This window comes from Lepisma saccharinum, unplaced genomic scaffold, assembly GCF_977018435.1.
Source record: "Lepisma saccharinum unplaced genomic scaffold, izLepSacc3.1 HAP1_SCAFFOLD_479, whole genome shotgun sequence".
In the NCBI taxonomy this organism is placed as follows: Eukaryota; Metazoa; Arthropoda; class Insecta; order Zygentoma; family Lepismatidae; genus Lepisma; species Lepisma saccharinum.
Genome location: NW_028143171.1, coordinates 24,403 through 48,157, shown reverse-complemented (window position 1 = coordinate 48,157; position 23,755 = coordinate 24,403). Strand labels below are relative to the sequence as shown.

General features: G+C 35.8%; 1 long non-coding RNA gene across 1 annotated transcript in view; it reads right to left on the bottom strand.

The window, feature by feature from the left end:
* LOC145982944 (uncharacterized) overlaps window positions 1-23,755 on the bottom strand; it is a 47,619-nt gene that overhangs the window by 10,750 nt on the left and 13,114 nt on the right. Inside the window, exon 2 of the long non-coding RNA XR_014441210.1 lies at window positions 1,566-1,657. This is a non-coding gene — a long non-coding RNA (uncharacterized LOC145982944). The remainder of the gene's footprint in view (window positions 1-1,565; window positions 1,658-23,755) is intronic.

The window sequence follows — 23,755 nt, the reverse complement described above, 5'->3', positions numbered from 1 at the left end:
CTTCTCTCTTTTTAAAAAAAATCTCCCTTGGTCCCTTTGACAAGATATCAAATATTTTGTAGGACTATTTTTCCTAAACAAAACATTCAACAATTGTCCATTTGGTGCAGTTTAGAGGAAAGAAAGAACAAGAGCCTTCTACCTTAGTTTCCCTCCGTGAGTGTTGGGAGCATGTTGCAGCGATTGTTGAAACAATGTGATCTGGGCTTACGAAGCAACAAAGTGGCACACCTGTTGGGTTGTGCTAGATTTACTTTTATTGCTAAGTCTTTTAGAATAGTTTTAGCTTAACTGTGTGACAGTGACGACAGTACTGAGTGTCAGTGAAATGGCAAAGCGAAGTATAAGTGACAGTAAGCTATGGAATGTGGTAAGCTGTTTCAAGGAATATTTCATTGAAATGGATGGTATTATTTACTGTACATTCAAAAAAAGGAAATTAAAAGGACTATAGTTTATCTTTGCACTCTAATAAAAATATTTTAAATGAAACTGTAGTCCTTCCCCCCCCCTTTTTGTCCTTTTTAGAGGAAATTTCCCCCCTTTAAAATCCAGTCTCTACCTATAACATTTCCTACCCTTCAGCAGTAGGGGTGCAAGGAGTAATCTCTAAAGTGTACACCTCCCTTTCATGTATTACACCCTGGAGTGTATTTTTTTTGCAGGTTAACGAGGCACTAGCACCTGACCACAAAGAATAATCCTTCCTGGGGCTTGTATTTATCACTTCCTTCATCTCGTATGCATCAACACAATTAGCCAGGCAGAAAAGGGAAGTAATATAAACTAAATCAATATAGATCACAATGAATGCTGAAATGATTAACAAAAACAATTAAGCATTTATGTCTTAACCACAAATCAACACAAACTATTCTTAAACTTGGAAAAAGAAAGATAAAAACAGACCAAGCTGTTGGTTATTTTGAACAACGTTTCCCCAACAATAATATAAAGGTGTAGGCAATAAGGTTGAATTGATACCAGTGAAAACTTATAAACTGAAATTAAATCACCGATATCAGCGGATACCTTTCTCAAGTATACAAAAATGCCATGCGACACATTCTCCATCTTGGCCATTTTGGCTCCGGCCTCCTTTGCCTCACCCCCCCCCCCCCTCAGGTACCCATTGATTTGAGGCTGGGTGAGCCCCATAACCACATTATGTGGGGACAAGGCTGAAAAAATTCTAACCTAAGATCACCCACTCCAGTAATCAAACCCAGATTTCCTGTATGGCAGCCAGACATCCTACAGACTAGACTACGGCAGCTCATAAACACACATCTTGTAGCAAATTATAATACACATGACTTGAAAGCCTCAGACATTTCTTGTCCATCTGTGTCTAGCGTTCGCTGATGACTTTTCGAACTTCAAAAAAGAGGAAGCTCAATAGTCAACTGATTTTCCAATCAATTTCAAAGAATTGGAAAAAGATTTTAAAGTGTGCTGGCTATCAAACATGACTTCAATTTAAGTGAGTCTAGTTTGAATGTCCTCCTATCTTAATTCACAATGCCTAGGTGATGTCAGAAACTTTAAATAACACCACTACTCACAAGCAAAGGGAAGCTCTATGGACGATGGCTTCTCTATCAAACCAGCTTCCACTTCAGGGAGTCCTTAGAGATCCAGCTCTGGAAACATGGTCCTGGAAGAAAGGAACAGTTTTACCTACACATTCCGAATTTAACACTTTTATTTCAAGTATTATGGATAGATTTGTTGTGGTATAGCAATAGACATATGTTAACACTCTTACTACTCTAAACTATATTACCATTTGTCTTAGGATTTAGAAAACAAATACCTTTTTGTGAAAATGTAACTTTGTGAACAAAATAGTAGGCAATGAAAAGCAACCTTGGCCTTGTTTTCAAGCTCTTTGTAGCCGTCTTTAAAACCCATCACCTCTGTAAACTCACATTACAAAACCTATATTATAGATTAATATTCAATGGATTAGCGATGTGCGCTGAATGTGGCAACACTGCATGCACTGTCCACACCACATTCAATGTCAGCCTGCTGATTCAACAGTTCAATGCACGTGGCCCTTCTTATAACGATAAAAAATCGAAGGCATACTTGAAAAAATAGGGTTACCATAGATTAATGCAGAATTCAAAACTAAATGTTGATGTCTCATTTTTCTGTACTAGTTAATTTTTAATGAGTCCAAACTTAAGTATACATGGTTTTTAATCTGACAGATCTCCTATGATGGGGTGAAGATAATTTTCACAGTGAAATGTGCCACAAAACTTGCACAGTTGGGTCATTCCACATGAAATCACCCAATTGAAAGATGAAAAATTGCTTCATACGAGGGTCACTATTTATATTTTGAGCCTAACAATGAAAAACAGGAATTTGGCATTGAAAACTGCTTTATTGTTTTTCGAAGTATTCTCCTTTATGGTCAATACACTTTTGCATTCATTCGAACCATTTGTCAAAGCAGTTTTTCCAATCTTCTTGAGACACCTCCATAATATGGTTTTTGAACGCATCAACGGCATCTTCTGCCGACGAAAATCGTTGTCCACACAATTTATTCTTGACATTCGGGAACAAGAAGAAGTCATTGGGTGCCAAATCAGGACTGTATGGCAGATGACCCATCAATTCGATTTTTTGAGTGTTCATAAAGTCGGTTGTTAGACGAGATGTGTGACAGCTGGCATTGTCTTGATGAAGAATGATCCGATGGCGTTTGTTTGTTTTCCGTATTTGACCGAAGACCTCTGGCAAACAAATTGTTGTGTACCATTCAGAGTTGACCGTTCTATGTTCCTCTAAAGGCACAGTTGCCACATGACCAGTTTTCCCGAAAAAACAGGCGACCATTTGTTTCGATGTGCTTCGAGCGCGAACAACTTTTGTTGGATTGGGTTCATCTTGAAACACCCATACAGTCGACTGCTGTTTACGTTCTGGCGCATATGCATATATCCATGATTTGTCACCTGTTACAATCTTATATACGTCTTTTGAAGCACCACGATTGTATTTATTGAGCATTTATTTGCACCAATTGACGCGAGCGTCTTTTTGAGTTTTTGTCAAATTGTGTGGGATCCAACGAGAACATACCTTTCTCACAGCTAAATGATCATGTAATATTTTATATATGGTTGCCTCAATCTCACAGTATGTCACATGACGATCTGGCAGTATTAGATTTTGCACAGCATCAATGTTTTCTTGAACAACAACTGATTTTGGACGACCTTCGCGAATCTCGTCGGTGAGCGAATGGCGGCCACGATTAAATTCGTTATACCAGCGTTTCACAGTGGCAAAGGATGGGGCTTCATCGCCAAATGTAGAAGTAAGTTGATCGATGCACTCTTGTCTTGATAATCCACGCAAAAAATCGTACAAAATCATCGCACAAAAATGTTCACGAGTTAATTCCATTTTATTGTTGTTGCGCAATCTCCAAGGCAACATAAACAACACAAATGAAGCTATTGCCAAAACATTTGAATTACGTTATGGTCAATAATGCCAGACGATTCCGTGCAAACGTCAAATCGTGCCTAACTTCAATCAGTGTTGCCAAGGCTCAAAATATAAATAGTGACCCTCGTAGTCATGGATTTGCTTTCAATTTATTTTGCTGATACATACAGCTCATAGGTCAGGAGATGATCCCAAATGGAAGTGGAGTGACGTAGCAGCAGGTGACTCCACTATTAGGGTTGGGGGAGTGCACCCTGAGTGAGAAACTCGTGAGGGCTCACTGTAACAGTTGCAGCGACGCAAATAGTTTAGGGTTACCAGACAACCACTTTTACCTCGACAAATCCTCTTTTTTGGTCCTAAAAATGGTCCGGTTGGGTTTTTATGAAAATTTGGAAATATCCTCTTTTCTGGGATAAAGACACTGCTTAACTTCAACATTAGTAACAAAATATTATTTGTAAATAATTGTTAATATTGTTTCAGTTTTCAATTTCAAAGTAAAGAAATACAACACACTCAGTTGCAAGTGCAAAGACAAGAAACTTTTCTACAACAAAGAAAAATTATTGAACCTTTGCATCCCTTCTATTGTCACTGCCGCGCCACGTGAGGTTTTGATTTCAAAGCATTTTTGACATTTACCGCAGTTCGTGGCAAGAATCAAGTTTCTAAGAATATGCGATATGCTGGAGCTTACTTTGATTTGAGTTTCATGAAAGAATTCAGAAATAAATAGTAATTTTTAACTGCTGTACTCTTAATTGTTACACGGTAGTGGAAATGTGAAGTTCTGTTGATCAGGGATCTGAACCATTCCGAAACACAAATGTGTTTTTAGTGACACTTTTTAGGCACAAATATTTGAAAATTTCAAGATTTTTAGAAGTTGAGTGGACGAACGAATATATATGCCATATCTCTGAAACTATGTGGTGATTTTAGTATTGTTGGAGAGGAGGACAGTCCTAACAGAAAATAATTGTGTTACCATTCTTACCTGCACAGGAAGTAGAAGTCTTTAAAGAAAGTAATATGTTGTGATGAAAAAAGCACTACTTTTGGTAATTGTTTGATTGGGAATCCCAGGTTCAATAATGATAACTGTTGCACAGCATAATCAATACATGTTTAAGATAATATTTAAAAATCGCTGTCACGTTTTTTTCCAAACACTTTGCGAGGTTAAAAGTTTCTCGAGCTTGCTAATTTCTATTTGTTTTGTTTATTTTTGCGGGAAGTTAGTGGTTATGTGGAAACCGAAAGCTTAAAAAATTTAGTACTGCTATTGTTTACTATTTTCTACGGAAAGAAATACGTGGTGCCAAAATGGATTTGTGAATATTGCAATATGTGAAAATCATGAAAACTGATTCAATCATCTGTGTTCGTCTGTTGCATTAACAGACAACAGACCAAATGAGGTTCGAATAAATAAACAACTGTGCCAGGACATTCACCTTTTCCTTTCAAATACTCGGTGATTGAAGACAATCTTGAAGTACCAGAGACGATAAGGAAACAGAATCAGGTAGAGTGCTCATATTTCAGTATAACGTACCATGTAGAAGCAATGGATTCTTGGTTTTCTTAATTTTTCTCTGGCCCTCGTGGTGGAGTGCTTAGCACACATGCTACGATGCCAGGGGTTCCAGGTTCGAATCCCGGCATGGGCATGGATGTTTGCGAGTGTCTATTCATCAATTTCATCATGTCATCACTAATCCCAGTCTTCGCAAATTAGCCAAAACTGGCACAAAAGGCGAAGTAAAATAAAGCAAATCAATCAATCTTAACTTTTCGGGATCTGCTTCCCCAACAAAAATGTCGCTGCACGCCACTGGGACTGACCCATATGCATTCTGGACAAAACTCTGGTCTTAGCTAAAAGTGGATCAACACAATAGTAATTGTTCTCCCATGTATTCAACGTTTCTAACAATATTGTGTGTACTTATATTAGAGTTAATTTGTGAGTGTTTCAGGGCCATTTGTCAAAAATATGACTGTGTGTCAGTGGAAACAATGGTTCATACATTGAACATTAAAGCCTGTGATATTTTTATTATGATCATAGAATATGTCATATGCATGTCAGCAATCATATTTTTGTGTTTTTCGTATGCTTTGAAAGTTTATGGTTTATTTAAAAATATTAAAATTGTAACTTGCTTGGTTGATATGCTACAACGCTGGTGTGGACACTTAATTATGCAGTTCGCAACACTGAGGACATCAGTCTACTTCACCGACGGCATCCCTGACTTTCTTCCATCCCTTGCCGATTGTAATACAAAGTTTCCCTCCACATAAAAAAAGTCTCCCATTGGCTGATTCAAGGTCGCCTCGTTCTCTTGGGTAATCCTGCTGGCATTGGCTTTTAAAAGCAGGCCAGGGTGATGTGTCGCTGTCGCCGGGCAGATGTTTTGTCACCATGCCACGAGAAGGTGTGGATGGTCATCCCATATTGGAAAGGGACTACATTACAGGCCTACAGCGTGTTGATTCTGTTGAGGTAACAGGGAAGAAATAATGAACAACTAAATGTTAAAGAAGTAATTTTGTAACAGCAATGTTGTGGGCCAGCACTGCTGTCCAAAGACACCCAACAAAAATCAATACCATATGAGTGCCATGTATGCGATTTCTGTCGCATGTTGTAGTGAGACACTTTGTCGGGCGGCGATATTCGACAAAAATTGTATGTACGTATCACCGGAGCGTAAAATGTTCATCCGACAAATGCTTTACCCCACTGTTCTGGCACCGTGTTTGTGTTGTGCATAAAAGGGGCCTAAAATTTGAGGCTGAAACTTAGCAACAAGATTTCTTGTTCCCTTGCAGAGCTCCATAACGACGACGAAAAAAAAAAAAAAAGCCAAACCAGACAAAATTCCCTGACTTTTTTTGACCCCTCATATTCCCTGACTTTTCCCAGTTTTTCAGGACTGTCGCCACCCTGATGCAATCATACACGTCACATTTCCCTAATAATGCCAAAAACATCCCCCTGCGACCGTTTTGTGTACACACACACACATACACCCTCCCCCCCCCCCTGCTCAAAACATAACAGGTGCTTGCTTCTCTCTGAAAATTTTAGTTCCTACGAAATTTCCCTTCTAGGAAATCCCCCCAGCGAATTCTATTTCAGGACGAGGTTAAACATTGTTAGTCATGTCTGCACCAAAGTGCACTAAATGAAGAGTGATAATATCTTTTGAATCGAACTATCACCAACTACGGTACAAATGGCAGAATAGAGCTACAGGTAATTCTTTTTTAACAGAAGAAGTGTTATCCCCAGTTTATATTGCATATTTCGCAGCATTTTTCACGTGAAAGTGTAAACTTCTGTGTTATTCTGAAAAATTCGGGTTATTTCAACATTCCAAAACACCAAAAACGTGCCTCCTTAACCTACCCAAATACATTATAAACACTTTATTTTGCTTTCCTCAACTTTTCAGTGTTATCGTTAAAATGAAAACTTTACATCCCTACCCATGTGTGAAGTCACTCATGACTAGAGCCCGGAAGTTCAGGCATTTATTTTCGTTAAAATAGGCAGACAAAAAGGCATTTATAATGTGGAAAATAGTCACTAAAAAATGAAAAAAAGGCACATTTGGAAGTCGCTTACTTTTATCTATAATTTCTGGCAAAATTATAGAAGAGCATTTCAATTTTGTCCGTCTTGATTGCACATAACTACAAGGTGTTTTCTTTAAGTTCTCAACATTCATTGATAGTTGTCTGTCAGAGAGAATGTTTTTCATAATAGAAAATGATCTTTCTACTTCGACAGTGGCCGCGGTGGCTCAGTCGGTAACGCGTCTGACTACCACGCTCAAGGTCCCGGGTTCGATCCCCGGCCGGTTCAAATCCGGGAACTTTTCTAACGATGGAAGCGGCCCCAGCGCCCACCCAGCGTCGAATAACATGGGTACCTGGGGGAAACCCTGGGGGGTAAAGGCGGTCAGGGGCATGATGCTGATCACATCACCCCCACTCACGACCGGGATCAAGAAAGTGTGGGGCGTTACCCCCACACCCCCTATACGCCTTCATGGCGTGGTGATATGCACAGGGGAGCACTTTACTTCGACAGAAGTTATTGGAGCATACATAAAACAAGCTAATGTAGCTGGACTCATTTCGATAACAGCATTTTTACCTTTTAGAATATCACAAATTGTTTTCAATTGTTTCAGGTCCTCATTTTCACTCACTACCCGTTTGCACTTTTCCACAACAGCTGACACCTTTTCTCCTGGCATTTCATTTTCTGGAAGAGCATCGATCACCTCACTGATTTTTCAAGGTTGTTAGCATAATATATAGCTGCTGATATCCAGGTTCCCCATCTCATCAAGACTGGTTGCAGAGGTAAACTAAGCTCAGGCCCAACTTGCTGAAATTTTCGGGTTCGAGAGGGAGATTTCAGAAATATCTTCTTTGTGTTCGAAATAAACCTGTTCACTTCTGGGTGCAACACCCTAACTTCTTCGGCGATTCTGTGCATTGAGTGGGCTACACATGTGATATGAAGCATGTTCGGGAAGAGAATTTTCAATGCTATGGCAGCCTTCTTCATATAGGGAGCTGCATCACTAATAAAAAGTAACACGTCATCATGATGTACACCATCTGGCCAGAGCAGAAGTAGGGAATTTGAGAATAACTGAGCTATTGATGAACCATTGGCTCTCTCTAGTTGTTCTGACGTGAGAAGAAATGACGAGGATTCTCCGCATGTTGGTTTCATATTTCCTATGATGACGTTGGCTATGTAGCGTCCGTAGTTTCATCTATTGAAATCCAGATCTTTTTTCCACCAACTTCAGCACAAATTCTTTGCAGAGCTTCTTCGTAGCAGATGCTTAAATATGTTTTCCGCAGCGTAGATTCCGACGGCACCGTTTCTTTAGTGTATTTCTCCAGGAATTTCCTCAGTGACTTGTTTTCCACTTTCCAGAAAGGTATTCCTGCTTCCATGAGAGCTTTGCACAGTTCAAGAGAAAACTGAAATTTCCTGTTGGATGAAGTGTCCACTGTTGAAATTAGGGATATCTTCTTCTCTCCAATCATTTTAGCAGCTGCAGATTTATGTTTTGCTGTTGACACATGCTGAAATATAAAGTATTTTTTTCTCATGGTTGATTGTTTTATCACATATATTGCAGAGAAGAATAGTACCGTCTGTCGAAAATGTGCTTTCACCAAATGCATGCACGTAACCATGTAACTTACCACTTTTAATGGCAAACTAAATTTCGGCATGATGACAACTACACGATCCTTTCCCTCCAAAGTGCAGAACTAAACTAAAGATAGAGAACTTGATTTTGGAATCCATGCAAAGGCCCTTGGGCATTAGTGCTGTTTCTTGTTAATAACCTCCTGACACGGACGCTGGACGTGATGACGTAATTGTGCAGGTGTTCTGCAACAGGTATTCATCAGTCAATCATGCACAAGGAAATGTTAACGGAAAGGCAATATCCTAAATCAGCATGAAATACTTTTTTCTCACACTTTTCTCCTTCAGTAATGTTGAAACATACCTGAGTTCAATATTACTTTAATAAGGCGAAAATTATTCACATAATAAACGCAAGAAAAATAAATGCCAACAACGTTTTTTGCGAGAAAAATAAATTATCCTACACATTTTTTTAAAGAAATTGTCAAATTTCATTGAAAAAAGGCATTATAATTAAAAATAGGCAGTGGGGTCCCAAACAGGCAAAATAGGAAAAATGAAAAGACTTCTTAAACATTCGAAACATAAAAAAAGGCATATTCGGAAAAAAAAAATTATCAATATATGCAGTAGATAAAAAGAGGGATTTTGCCAAACTTCCGGGCTCTACTCATGACCTACAGCTTGCTTCTGATTTTACACAGCAACATATGGATAATGGAATAAATGTTAAGGAAAATGATTTCATCTAAAGCAAGCCTAAGGTGTTAGCTTTAAATTGCCTACATACTAATCTGTACATGAACCAAACATGCGTTTTTAAATTGAATAAAGGTCTATTATTGTTCAGAGTAACCATAGTTCAGTTCACCATAGCGAGCAGACGTAGAAAAATTCGCTCCCACAAACCCAACGTTGCCAAATGGGTATCGGCACGGAACAATGGAGAGCCTCCATAGGCTGCTTCTGCATACGTTTCTGTGTTACATCGACGAAGACAAGTGGACATGGATCGGAATATCATTTCAGTGGGAAGTGTTGTTTCATAAGTGCATTCCTTATCATTATGCTGCTCCTGGCACAGGGGATTGAAGCAAATCCAGGCCCCGAGATGGACGACGTCATGAAGATGCTGCGAGACCTGAAGGATGGACAGGCGGACCTCAAGGGAGAGATAAGGCATTTCCGGATGGAGCTAAAAAGCGCGATTGAAAAAATCTCTGCTCTCGAAAATCAAGTGGTGGAGGCGAAAAAAGACGTGGAGCAATTGAGGAAAGACAACCTGTTTTTGAGCGAGAAGGTAGACTACCTCGAAGGGCAGTCAAAGAGAAACAACATCATATTTTACGGCGTGGAAGAAAACACGGAAAAAAATGAAAGCTGGGATGAATCAGAAGAAAAAGTGATTGCTCTCATCAAGAACAAGACGGACGTGAATATTTCTCCAGATATGGTGGAGAGAGCTCACAGAATGGGCAGAGTGCGTGGGAGGAGGCCGATCGTCGTGCGTCTCAATTCTTATAAAAAGCGACAGGAGATCCTTAGGAAATCGAACCAACTCAAAACGATTGGTGTGGCGGTATCTGAACATTATTCGGACGGTGTGCAAAAAAAGAGGGAAAAGCTGAAACCTCATTTGGTGCAAGCAAGAAAAGATGGATCCGCCGCTCACTTGCGATACGACAAACTCGTCGTGAATGGAGTGGCGTACACGTTGCAACAGTGCATTGACTACGAGAGGGACAAAGCAGGACTCCAGATTTCGCCGGATTCCAAGGAATGTGCCCCGGGTGTCGTTCCTGAAAGAAGATTAAATTTCCGTGACCCTTGAGTGAGTGAAAAATTTGGGGGGGAGAAAGTGAAAGTGAGCCCGTTAGAGGCAGCGGTGGGTGTTTCCAAGTGAGAGAGGGGGAGCGGGAGATCGGTGACCCCAACGGGACAGCAGGTAAGCACCCAGAGTGATATTTTTACCATCCTAATGCACAACATACAAAGCTTAACTCCCAAAATAGCAGAACTCGAAGTATTGATCAACACGATCGACCCGGAACCAGATGTAATATGCATAACAGAACATTGGCTCAACAGTGAAAATATAAAACTTTTGAAAATTAGTAATTATAAAATAATTAGCGGTTTTTGTAGAGTGACATACCAACGAGGTGGTTCTCTAATTTTAGTAAAAAACTCTCTGCTGCCACATGCTAGACTAACTAACAAACTGTGTAACGAGTCCTCGGAATTAAATTTTGAATGTGCTGCTGTTACAATAGATAATTTGAACCTTGTCATACTTTCGGTCTACCGGAGCCAATTAGGGTCTTTAGAAATATTTCTTGAACGTCTTGAAAATGTACTAAATAACATACCAAATATTCATAAGAAAAAAGTATTAGTTTGTGGAGATTTCAATGTTGATTTTCTAAAAGACTGCCCTGAGCGAAACCGTTTGTTGACACTAACTTTATCGTATAATATTAACTATTTAATTAAAAAGCCTACCAGAATAACATCTAATTCCGAAACTGCAATTGACAATGTTCTTACAAATCTCGATCACGGTGACATCTCATATGACATTAAGAACGGTCTCTCTGATCACACGTGCCAAATAATGCACGTAAAAACTACACGTGTTACCAAACAACCTGTTATGCATGAAAATAGAATATATAGTCAAAGAAATATGTACAAATTTAAATCTTTGATAGAAATAGAATCTTGGAGCCAAATATATGTAAGTCAAATAGACAGTGATGAAAAGTTCACAATTTTTACAAATACACTCTACAATATTTTTGACAATGCTTTCCCCAAAAGAAAAATACAAGCCAAAACTGGAAGGAGAAAACAATGGATAACACGAGAGGTAAAACAATATAGCAAAATAAAAAGATCCCTAATAAGTCAAAGTCAACGCACTCCCATAAATAAATCTGTAAATAAATTTTACATAAATTACTATAAAAAACAAATAAGAGATGCCAAACAAAAATATTATGCGAACAAAATTGTGTCTTCAAACAACAAAAGCAAAGCAATGTGGGACGTTGTAAATGAAAATACTGTAATGAAAGAGAGAAAAACAAATAACAATATAAAATTATGCACAAATGATATTGAAATAGACGATCCATTTGTAGTGTGTGAAACATTTAATAAATACTTCACCGAATTAGGAGATAACTTAGTAACAAATATAAATAATGCAAAAAACCCATTGCAACTTTTGTGTAACTCTAAACCGCGCACTCTAGAAAGCATGTTTTTAACACCAACCACAACAAATGAAATATTGAAGGAGATATGTAATTTAAAAGACTCAAAGGCTGTAGGAGACGAATTTCCAATCAGAGTAATAAAAGAAATCAAGGAGTTGTTAGCACCCATTTTAGAATATCTCTTTAATGAATGTATCGCGAATGGCATCTTTCCCACTAAACTAAAAATAGCAAAAGTCAACCCAGTATTTAAAAATGGAAGTAGAAACATGGTTCAAAATTACAGACCAATTTCATTACTACCTGTGCTAAGCAAAATTCTAGAAAACTTACTAAAACGTCGCCTTCTACAGTTCCTTAATAAACACAACATACTATCAAAAGAACAACATGGATTTACTGAAAATAAAAGCACAGCAAGTGCAACACATACATTAATCGAAAACATCTTGCAAGGTATAAACGATAAAAAATTAGTTCTCGGAATATTTTACGACTTGACAAAAGCCTTTGATTTAGTAAACCACAAAATATTAATTTCTAAAATGGAACACTATGGGATAAGGGGTAACGCGCTTGAAATTATGAAATCATACTTATCAAACAGAATGCAATGTGTTGAAATTAGCCACGAAAAAGAAGGATACGTAAGAAAATACAAATCCACTCTAAAGACATTAAAATATGGAGTTCCCCAAGGATCAATATTAGGCCCACTACTTTTTCTTTTGTACATAAATGATTTACCATTTAATATACAGAATACAAAGATTTTGTTGTACGCAGACGATACTAGCGCAATAATAAAGGGAAATGATGTGAACGAGTTAGAAGCCAACATTGAAAAAACAATGGAAGAAATGAAATCTTGGTTTGACAGTAATAAATTACTATTGAATGAACAGAAAACAAATTACGTGCTATTTCACACAAAACAAAACAATAAAATTAAAGATGTAGTAAAGAATAGACATGTTCCAGTAATATTAGTTAGAGAAACAAAATTTTTAGGAGTTACTATAAATGAAAATCTAAATTGGTCAAACCACGTAAAAATACTTGTTAAAAAACTAAATTCCAAAATATTTGCACTGCGGTTATTAAAACAAACACTTCAAACAAATTCACTAATTCAGGTATATTATGCAATGTTTCATTCACTAATAAATTATGCAATAGAATTTTGGGGGAACTCACCGGCAAGTTTAGAAGCATTTAGAAAACAAAAGCAAGCCATTAGGATTATAGCAGGTATAAAGCCTAGGGAATCGTGCAAAACGTTGTTTAAGAAATTTAAAATATTAACCCTCCCTTCTCTGTACATATATGAAATGTCATTATATGCCAGAAAAAATATTGCGCTGCGAAGTTCAATAGAACACACATATAACACCCGAAATAAACAGCTCTTAAAGCCTTACTTCACCAGGCTAACATTAGTTCAAGAAGGACCCCAACAGATGGCAATTAAAATATTCAACCATTTACCAAATGATATAAAAGCAGAAAGTATGACAAGTTTCAAAAATAAATTAAAGAAACTATTAGTTAATAAGGAATATTATAGTGTTAGTGAATATCTAGATTGTAAATTATAGAACATTTGTAATTACATATTTTTCTTTTATATGAACTGTACTGAACCCTCCAAATACCAATGTATATGGTTTATATGGAGTAATAAAAATTGAAATTTTCTTTATATGAACAGAGGGTGGTGAGAGCAGAATTATATTATCTACAGCTCAAATTGGGCTACACAAGCAATCTCCAAGAAAATCAAACGTTTCATATTCTTTAGTAATGCAACAATTTAAATATCTCACTTGAGAGGATATAAGCATTTCAAAATGCCATAGGACACAAATTGGCCTCCAAGGTTGGTTGATTTGTTGTTTTAAGTCCACTTTATGCACAGTAAGGCTAATTGGGACTGGACCTACAGTTTAAAGTGGGATCCGAACCACTTGTGCCTCCACCGGGTACCGAACCCGGGACCCCTTGATTACAAGGCGACGACGTTACCACTGCGCCATCGGGGAGGCTTTGGCCTCCAAGGTGTAATATGTAATTTCATGTAGACTTATTAGGGGATGATATAAATACAATTAAGAATAATGCTAAAATATTTTTCAAAACTGCTAGAGAGATAGGTTTGGAAGTTAACAAAGAGAAAACTAAATATATGCTTACAGGCCAAAACCAAGTGTTAGGTAATAATCAAAATCTAATTATTGATAACAACTAGTTTGAACCAGTTTCCAAATTCAAATACTTAGGAGTAATATTAACAAGTGAAAATTATATTAAAGAGTAAATAAAAAGTAGGCTTAATTCAGGAAATGCATGTTACTTCTCTCTTCATAAACTTTTGTTTTCTCGTTTAATATCTAAGAAAGTTGGTCCCTTACAGTAGAAGAGGAACATAAATTGAGAGTATTTGAAAATATGATCCTCAGGAAAATATTTGAACCTAAAAGGGATGAGGAGACAGGTGAGTGGAGAAGGTTACATAATTTAGAACTACATAATTTGTATTCATGTCCAGATATTATTAGAATAATTAAATCAAGAAGATCAAGGTGGGAAGGCCATGTGGCATGAATGGGAGAGGAAAGAGGAGTTTACAGGATTCTTGTTGGGAAACCTGATGGTAAGAGGCCTGTAGGAAGGCCAAGACGATGACTGAGGGAAAACGTTGAGATAGACCTAAGGGAAATCGGTAGGGATGGAAAAGATTATATAGATCTTGCTCAAGATAGGGACAGATGGAAGGCCTGTATTGCTGCAGCCATGAACCTTCAGGTTTAAGAAGGCTAGAGAGTTAGTTAGGTGTAATATTCATTCTACAAGAATGATTTATCTAAGAACACACATTTTTGTATCTGTAACACTGAGAAAGATATGATTCAATTCATAGGAGTTGAAGACTTTTCTTCAGAAAATTTGACCCTCTAACATACTCTATAACGTTTAGTGGACACATGGGTAAAAAAATACTCAAAAGAATATTGCTTCTTAAGCCCAAATTTCAATTGTTTCAAAGCATGTAAATAATATCTTCAATGAATAACCTAATTTTATTTTTTATTTTATTTTATTTTATAACATTTTCTTTTCATTAATCAAAGATAAAGTTGAGAAAAAGTAGAAAGAAGAGCATTTTCTGCCATAATGCAAGGACACACACTGATAAAAAATGTTTTGTAAAAAATGAAATTTGTAATATATTTCATTGATAAATATGATTGTAATTTTGAACATTTGAATTAAATGAAAATTGATAAAAATGAGAAAAAAGAACCTGTTGGAATACGAAACTGAAACATATGACTGCACGTTGGGTGAAATTTACCCAGGCAGTGTTTCTATGGCCCTACTAACCGACAGCTGATTCAAGGACCCGAATCACCCGAAGGGTTCACACTGTTTGAAACTCACATTGCGAGCATAAATTTTCTTACTTATCAGTACAGTTCTGTTCGTTTTAGCATGCAGTGTAATTTCTCTCTAATTTCAGTGTGTTTGTGTGTGCTATTTTTCCTGTAAAATTCCAGTATGTTCAATAACCCTAAAAAATAGATTTTATACATGAACTGACAGACAATATACAAACAGAACTTACAAGAATTACGGAAGAGAAACTTTTTTGTGTCAAACAAAATTCCATCAAAATATGACAGGAATGTGTGAATGCAGTGGGCCACCACTTTGAACTCTTATAACACAAGTTAGTACTTGTTAGCTTAAAAATAAGTGAGGCATCACACAACCGAGGGCAGCAGACTGCTTTTCCGGTAACTGGGGCGACACTAGAACTGCCATGGCAGGCAGACGAAACTCGAATTCCAGGTTTTGCGAGAATCTCGGGAATTATGAGAATCTCAGAGCATACAATACCGACTCACCGAGTTTTGAAGATCTGTGGTTTTGAATTTAACTGGCAATGTCTTTATATCGTCGAACCTGCAGTGTGTTTTTTTAATACAGTGTTTGCCGATTTTCCTCCATTCATATTGGGGGTTAGGCGTAGAGCTGACAACTCTGCACTGTAAAAAGACATGTCAAGAAACAGCAATATAAGGCCATGGATGTTCCCAAGGTAAAATAATCTGGAGGTAAAATAGTCCCCCATTCGGATCTCCAGGTGGGGACTACTTTGGGAGGTCCCTGGACTAAGGATAAGATCTACATTAGGAATAAGGATATTAAATTAGGCACCTGGAATGTTCTGAGCCTTTACTGGCCTGGGGCATTTCAGTGTACAGTTAATGAGATAGTTAAGTATAAATTAGATGTAGTAGCTGTCCAGGAAGTTAGGTGGCCAGGAGAAGGGAATTGCAAAACTAAAAATTATACTTTTTTCTATGGTGGTACTGAAAATCATAATTTTGGAACAGGCTTTTTCATAAATAATAGAATTATCTCGGCTCTTAAAACAGTAGAATTTATTAATGATAGGATATCATATGCAGTTTTACAGGATAGGTGGTGTAAAATTATTTTAATAAACATACATGCACCAACGGAAGATAAAGATAATACTAAAGATGATTTTTATACAGAGTTAGAACAGGTCTTTGATAAATTTTCTCAGTATGATATGAAAATTCTGTTAGGTGACTGTAATGCACAGATTGGCAAAGAAGAGACATTTAAACCGACGATTGGTAAAGAAAGTCTTCATGAATTAAGTAAAGATAATGGTATAAGATTGATTACTTTTGCAACCTCAAAGAATTTAATTGTGAAAAGTACTACTTTTAAACATAAAGATATCCATAAATATACCTGGTCTTCTCCAGATGGTAAAACTCATAATCAGATAGATCATATTCTCATTGATAAGAGAAGGCATACTAGTATAATTGATGTTCGTACACATAGAGGTGCTGACTGTGCCAGTGACCATTATTTAGTAATTGCTAAATTAAGAGAAAGACTCTCAGTGATAAATTATAAGCAACAAAATCTAAAAGTTCTAAAATTTAATACAGGAAAATTTGCTGAAGAAAGAATTAAGAAAGATTACCAAATTAAATTGTCAAATAGATTTGTTGTTTTGCAGGATTTAAATGATTATGAAAATATAAATGAAACAGACGTAAATAAGAATTGGGAGCACATACGTAATGCAATAGAATCAGCAGCTAAAGAAAGTATAGGATACCATAAACCAAGAAAAAGTAAGCCATGGTTTGATAATGAATGTCATAATCTAATAGAAATAAGAAATCAGGCTAGACTTAGGTGGTTAAATAACTCTGATGATACAAATCTAAGCAATTATAATAGAATAAAGCGAGATGTTAACCGCACGTTTAGAAGTAAAAAAAAGAGATTACTTGAAAAGCAAAATTAACGAAATTGAAACAAACAAAAATATCAGATTTATATAAAGGTGTAAATGAATTTAGAAAGGGGTGGCAACCTAAAGTAAACTTGATAAAAGTTAAAGAGGGTGATTTTCTAGCTGATCCAAGCGATATTCTAAATAGATGGAAGAACTACTTTAAGGACCTTTTAAATGTTCATTTAGGAGATAAATCAGAAGTAAATGAAGTACACACAGCAGAACCTTTAGTTCCAGAACCTAACTTGACTGAAGTTAAAGATGCTATTAAAAGGCTAAAGAATAACAAATCACCTGACATTGATTTAATACCAGCTGAGTTAATTAAATATGGTGGAAATTCGTTAATATGTCAAATTCATAAATTAATTTGTTTAATATGGAATAAAGAAGAAATACCTCAACAGTAGAAACAATCCATAATTGTTCCAGTGTTTAAAAAAGGTGATAAGATGAACTGGAATAATTACCGTGGAATTTCTCTACTCTCAACAACAAATAAAATGTTATCTAACATTCTTTTAACAAAAATAACCCCATATGCTAATGAAACTATAGGTGATTATCAATGTGGATTTAAACATAACAGATCAACTACAGATCAAATTTTTCACATCCGACACACACTTGAAAAAAAGTGGGAATATAATCAAAATGTCCATCAGCTATTCATTGATTTGAAAAAAGCATATGATTCGGTCAAAAGAGATAAATTATATAATATATTAGTCGAGTTTGGAATACCTAAGAAGCTTGTTAGTATGATAAAAGTATGCACCAGTGAAACAGAAAGTAAAATTCGTGTGGGTATTAATGTGTGTGACAAATTTACAATTCATGATGGGTTAAAACAAGGAGATGCATTATCTCCATTGCTCTTTAATTTTGCCTTAGAATATGCTGTTAAGAAGGTAAAAGAAACTAAAGAAGGACTAAAATTAAATAGTATGACTCAGTTGTTAGCATATGCAGATGATGTAGACTTATTAGGGGATGATATAAATACAATTAAGAATAATGCTACAATATTTTTCAAAACTGCTAAAGAGATAGGTTTGGAAGTTAACAAAGAGACGACTAAATATATGCTTACAGGCCGACACCAAGTGTTAGGTAATAATCAAAATTTATTGATAACTAGTTTAAACCAGTTTCCAAATTCAAATACTTAGGAGTAATATTAACAAATGAAAATTATATTAAAGAGGAAATAAAAAGCAGGTTTAATTCAGGAAATGCATGTTACTTCTCTCTTCATAAACTTTTGTCTTCTCGTTTAATATCTAAGAAACTAAAAGTTAAAATATACAAATCAGTAATTTTGCCTGTAGTATTATATGGGTGTGAAACTTGGTCCCTTACATTGAAAGAGGAACATAAATTGAGAGTATTTGAAAATAAGATCCTTAGGAAAATATTTGGACCTAAAAGGGATGAGGAGACAGGTGAGTGGAGAAGGTTACATAATTTAGAAGTACATAATTTGTATTCATGTCCAGATATTATTAGAATAATTAAATCAAGAAGACTTAGTTGGGCAGGCCATGTGGCACGAATGGGAGAGGAAAGAGGAGTTTACAGGATTCTTGTTGGGAAACCTGATGGTAAGAGACCTGTAGGAAGGCCAAGACGAAGACTGAGGGAAAACGATGAGATAGATCTAAAGGAAATCTGTAGGGATGGAAAAGAGTATATAGATCTTGCTCAAGACAGGGACAGATGGAAGGCCTGTGTTGCTGCAGCCATGAACCTTCGGGTTTAAGAAGGCTAGAGAGTTAGTTAGTTTTGCCGATTTTCCTCCAGTTTGTTTGTTCCTTGGTGAATTTGTTTCTTTCAAACATGTTACGTAATGCAGCTAGAAGTCGAGAGTTCTCAATGTTTAAAATTTCCGAAGATCTGGCGAGGTATGTACGATAAAAGTTCATATATTTTTTTCTATGTAGAACTAGTTTTCAGAAATTTATCTAACTCTGAAAGTTATTTTTACAACTATGCCTGATACCATTGAACATACAGTAAAAATAATATTTATTTTGCCTAATTTCATGTTCACCTCGTGCTTGGACGTGTACTAGCTCAAAACAGCCTTTCTTTCTAGCAAAAGTCAAAACTTGCAACAAATTTGAGGGTAAGTTTATGTTTCAGTTATTGTCTAAAAAGAAAGCTGTGTGTACAGTCATGGCACGATGTTATTTTCGAATAAATGCCCAGTGTTTCGTCTGTTGTGTCCATAAAAAAAAAAAAAAAAACTGTCTTGTATATTTCATCTATCATCGAAAGTTGCGTATATTGGCTAATTTTCAATTCAAAAGAATTTATGCCTCCAAGCAAGAGGGAATGGACAAGTTTTGAGTTTCAAAATTAATTTTAACACATTCGGGTCTGGCCTCATAATATAGCATTTTTACCTCTGGACTGCAGTTTTTGGTTCGTTTTTAAAAAATCATTGAAAAAATATTTTTAATTTGTTTTTATTTACCACACATTTCTTGAATCTACAAAACTTCCTCTTTTCAATGAACAAAAATTTGTTAAATTTTATTTTCATTTTCAGACATTTTTGAATATTTTTTTCAACAATGTTTTGTGAAAAAAAGTACAACATTGTAACAAATGTTAATATAGAGATATTTTAAGTTCGAAATCTGGAAATTTCAATAATTAACTACATAAACTATCAATACATCTTTTGAATATTGCATAAGAATACTTCTTACGTGCACATAACAAAAAATAGTTAAAAATTACAGGTAATTAGCTTTGGTATGAAAAAGTGGCTGCAGGACAGGACCAGACGATGTATCAGTTGGTTCTGCGTCATCTGTAAAAATTAAACAAATAAATAAAATAAATTTTCATTTGACATACACTATACAAAATAATAAATGGAAAAAACTAAAAATACATCAGTGCATGTAGGAGAATCAAGCAAGAGGCAAGATGAATAGACCCAAAAAAATTACCTCTTCTCACTTCATTCATAAAATACTAGAGTTTGCAACACTGTTTATATTGTCAACAATTAATTATTACGAATATAACCTACCTTCCAAATCTTCAAATTCATCTGCATCATCAAAATCGTCGCTAACTTCAAACTCTGAGGCGGAATCCTCATGCAGAATTTCCGCTATGCAGTCTGGATCTAAACAATGCAACGTACATCAACCCGACAACAAACAGTCGCAGGTGTGAGATAAAAATAGCACAGGAGTCACCTAGTGGTCGGAATTTCAACAGATCGGCTTGAATGAACACGCACATGAGACGAAGTACGAACATAGCCCGTAGTTCAATCGGCAAAGCGATTGCATACCGCAGGACAGACTATGCCAGTCGTTCGTCCACATTGACTTTAAGTGCACTGCGAGCTATGCCCATTGTGAGACCCCAATGTGTTAAATTCTACCAAGTATATTTGTGTTTAGTCAAGGCTTGCATGAGATTTGCTTTCTGCAAATTATCTTCACAAATCTCTCTACTTTTGTGCCCAGCTTGCCTCAGCTTGCAATGTTGGCTTATGATGAAAGGAGGAACAACTCCCTCATTTTTCAACAAAAATGGAGAGGAAAGATGTCTGTGGACAAACATATGTATGGTAATCTGGGGGAATTGTTTTATGTCTTTGTAATTAAATTAATTATTATTTGTGCTGTGCGCTTGACTTTTTAAACTTCAAAACTAATAAACTTTTGTTCTTATTTTCAGATTTGCAACTGGTTAGCAACAATCAAAATGGAAGAGGTGAAATATCTGCTTCCCTGCTTTTACTCTGAAGTGACACTTCACAACTGTTCCCAGTTTAGATGCAGTAGTTCAGTTTGAGCCACAACCAAACTATTTCAACACAAGTGATTTATGTACTAATGACTTGCCCATGACATTCCACTGACAATGTTTAAAGGAGATCTCAAACTAATGCACATGTGTGATGTCCTGCTTGGCACAATCCAGCGCAGCGCTATATAACCGCAGTGAAACTGTTCTGAAATAAATCTTGCAAGATCCCTGTGTACTTACTTGCTTAACAGAAGACGAAAGATTTAAGTGAATAGAAAAAATATAAATGTCAGTATCGACATTATTAACATTTAGTGAAAATATGTTTCGAAAAAAAATGTTTTTCAGTGATTTGATCAGTTTATGGTGAGACAGATTCCTTGCAGTGGGAAAACACTAGTGTATTCTATTTCTAGTTTTATGCCATACCCCAGTTTTTGTCTAATGCTGCTAAATAATATGAATGTTGTTGGGGGGGGGGAGGAATATGTACTACAGGTAAGTTATGTGAAAACAGTCCAGGCAGAAAGATCAGTGAAGACATTTTTATTCAATGAAAAAGTTCTACCACAAGGCTGGTTAAGATGAAAACTGAAGCTGTACTTTAACAAGAAATTTAGACTGGCTTTAATTATTAATGCTTCAGACTTCATCCTGGATGGGGAATGGGCACATTACTTCGAAATATTTTTACAAACCTTTACGCATGCAACAATGCAATTCTTAAACAAATTGAAGAAAATTTAACCACAACTCAAGGCAATTTTCTTTAGTTGAACAAATTTCTTTCTGCCATCATGGGCAACATGATTGTTCCAGCTTGTGTAGTGGCCTGGATGGGCGGACATATTCTCAGTCTAATAAAGAGTCAGCCAAACTAAACAATACATTTTAGAGTGTAGTATGTTGACTAGCCTATGGAGGTAACTGCTAATTAGTAACAGTAAGTTCTTTTCTGAACTGTGTTGAATGCTGGTGCCAAAAAAGCAGGTTTTTTTTGTTGTTTTTTTTTTTTTTTTGTTTTGTTTTTTTTTTTTTTGCAAAAAGTGAAATAAAATTTGCATGTAAATTGTCACTGGTTCTTATTTTAATTGCTGAAATCCTGTTTTTCATATTTACTTTAATGATGACATATTAGCAGTAATTATTTCAAATTGAATAGAATTTTTAAAATTCAAAACTTGTAGCAAAAATTGCAATACAAGCATCTCCACAAGTTGTAATGTAATATCAAGGGTCTATTTTTCACAAGGGATGCTTAAGCAATGTTTTGTTTGAATTATAACAGCTATGAGTTTCCATATTTTAAAAATAAAATCGAACTGTTACATTAACATGTCTCTTTTTGCCCCCAGAAGAAATAAGTTCTAATTGTGGATGGATATTGCCGCTCCAATGCCAAAAGCACGGAAGTGCTAAATCTTACTTTTGAGATGAAAGCATTTTTGTCAATATCCCAGATTATTAATAACTTTTGCATTTGATTAAATGTTGTCATTGGGAAAATATGCACCCACTTATGACTTTATTACACCATGTAAATGTATCAACAAATATTGATGAGCAACTGCACTAGGTTAAATAGTCAAAATTTGCACACTCGTGGTTTTGGCAATTGAACGACAATATGTCTTGCATGTTACAATATGTTCTGCATGAGGTTAATATATGTGATATAAGTGATTTGTTGATGTTAAGTTGATATGATCGTAGGATGGGAAGAAAAATGTGCAATGCACTTTGCTTCTTATGTTTTGTTCTTTGGCATTGTAGTTTGCAATTATGGAATTTTGTTTCATATAACTACCCCATAAATAACCACAATTTCTAAAAGTCTGATGTAGTGATAGAAGTTTTGGTCAACTGAATAGAAATTGTTATTAATTTCAAACCAATTGTATAGCATAGAATGTGATAATTGAGAATCAGAGTGGAACCATGATTAATATAATGGCTACGTATGCATATTTTCTCTTTCTATCCTTCAGCATCAAATATAAAATAATACATGAAGACGGGGGGGGGGGGGGGGGAAGTAACTTGGAATTATTTAGGTAGGAATTGTTATTTTTGCTTTGTTACATTACTGAAGGTCTGTCAGCAAATTAGTTTTCAAAAATTTCTCTTCTTTCAAAAACCTCATTCCAAATTGTGAGAAAATATTTACAATTCCTTCTCGGAAATTCAAGTTCCATCTTTCTGTGGTTTGTTTTCAGTGAAACAGATGAGGAAGATAAATTTTTGAATAGTATTTTACTGGCATGTACCAAAGGCCCAGTGCACTTTTTTCAAGCGAATCTTAAGGAGCTGCCGTGAGAGAACACCTTAGTGATCAGTATCTTCTATGGTAAAAAAAAAAAAAAAAATAATAATAATTTGCAAATAAATTCAATTCATGCCATAATGTTTGCTGTGAATCAACTGTAGAGGTGAGTAACATGAAATATCTGTATGAATTCTGTTTTGAAACTGCTACCAAGTGCAGTTTCTCATGCAGTGACCTTGCTCATTTTGTGCAAATAAAATTTAACATTTCCAAAAGTACTGCATTGATTTTTGCGAGTGCAGTTGGATGTTCATGTAATTACAGGTATCAGTGGACAAGGGACGTAACTTAGTTCTCAATGAATTAGAGGTTAAGAGTTTTTTAAAAAAGGATTGAAACCTATCTTGACTAGTACTTTACACAAATTTTCATTTCCCCTACATTTTATTTGCGAA